We start from the raw sequence: 1,918 nt of genomic DNA, 5'->3' as shown, positions 1-1,918 counted from the left end.
ACATACCTCAACATAATAGAAGCTATTTATAACAAACGTACAGCCAATATTGTACTCAATGGTAAAAAGTTGAAAGCCTTCCCGCTAAAATCTGGAACAAGACAAGGATGCCCACTCTACCACTTCTATTCAACACAGTATTGGAAGTTCTAGCCACAGCAATCAGACAAGAAAAAGAAGTAAAAGATACCCAGATTGGAAGAGAAGAGGTAAAATTGTCATTATCTGTAGATGGCATGATACTATATATAGAAAACCCTAAAGATTCCACACAAAAACTACTAGAACTGATAAATTCAGCAAGGTAGGGGGAATACAAGATTTACATACAGAAATCTGTTAAATATCAGAAAGGGAAAGTTAAAAATACCTTTTTAAATCACATCAAGGACCAAGGAGGTGAAGTGAAAGACTTACATGCTGAGAACTATAAAACATTGATAGAGGAAACTGAAGATGATTCAAAGAAATGGAACGACATCCCATGCTCTTGGATTGGAAGAATATTGTTTAAATGGCCATAGTACCCAAAACAATCTACAGATTTAATGCTATCCCTATCAAATTACCCATGACATTTTTCACAGAACTAGAACAATAACCCTCCCAGATTTCAGACAATACTACAAAGCTACAGTAATCAATATGGCATGGTATTGGCTCCAAAACATATGGATCAATGGAACAGAAGAGAGAGCCCAGAAATAAACCTACACACCTATGATCAATTCATCTTCAACAAAGGAGGCAAGAATATACAATGGAGAAAAGACAGTCTCTTCAAGTGGTGTTGGGAAAGTTGGATGGTGCATGTAAATCAGTGAAGTTAGAACATATCCCCACACCATACACAAAAATAAATGGCTTAAAGACTTAAATATAAGATAGGATAGCATAAAATTCCTAGAAGAGAACATAGGCAAAACATTCTCTGACATAAATCATACCCATGTTTTCTTAGGTCAGTCTCCCTTAGAAATAAAAGCAAAAATAAACAAATGGACCTAATCCAACTTACAAGCTTTTGTACAGCAAAGGAAACCATAAACAAAACAAAAAGACAGCCTGCAGAATGGGAGAAAATATTTGCACAATGCAACTGACAAGGGCTTAATTTCCAAAATATATACAAACAGCTCATAAAACAAAAAAACAACCCAATCAGAAAAGGGGTAGAAGACCTAAATAGACATTTCTCCAAAGAAGATATACAGGTGGCCAATAGGCATGTGAAAAGATCCTCAACATTGCTAATTATTAGAGAAATGCATATCAAAACTACAATGAGGTACCACCTCACACCAGAGTGGCCATCATTAAAAAGTCTACAAATACGGGCTTCCCTGGTGGTGCAGTGGTTGAGATGGAGGGGACACGGGTTCGTGCCCTGGTCTGGGAAGATCCCACATGCCGTGGAGCAGCTGGGCCCGTGAGCCATGGCCGCTGAGCCTGCGTGTCCGGAGCCTGTGCTCCGCAACGCGAGAGGCCACAACAGTGAGAGGCCTGCGTACCGCAAAAAAAAAAAAAAAAGTCTGCAAATACATAACATGCTGGAGAGGGTGTGGGGGAAAGGGAACCCTCCTACATTGTTGGTGGGAATGTAAATTGGTACAGCCACTATGGAAAACAGTATGGCAGTTCCATAAAAAACTAAAAATAGAGTTGCCATATGCTCCAGCAATCCCATTCCTGGGCGTATATCTGGATAAAACTCTAATTTGAAAAGATACATGCACCCCAATGTTCATAACAGCACTGTTTACAATAGCCAAGACATGGAAGCAACATAAATGTCCATTAACAGATGAATGGATAAAGAAGATGTGGTTTACTCAGCCATAAAAAAGAATGAAATAAGCCATTTGCAGCAACATGGATGCAACTAGAGATTATCATACTAAGAGAAAGAAATACTGTA

The sequence above is a fragment of the Grampus griseus genome (assembly GCF_964374135.1).
Source record: "Grampus griseus genome assembly, chromosome: 16".
NCBI classification, from domain to species: domain Eukaryota; kingdom Metazoa; phylum Chordata; class Mammalia; order Artiodactyla; family Delphinidae; genus Grampus; species Grampus griseus.
The sequence above is the reverse complement of the archived record's forward strand: the minus strand, read 5'-3'. Positions refer to the sequence as shown.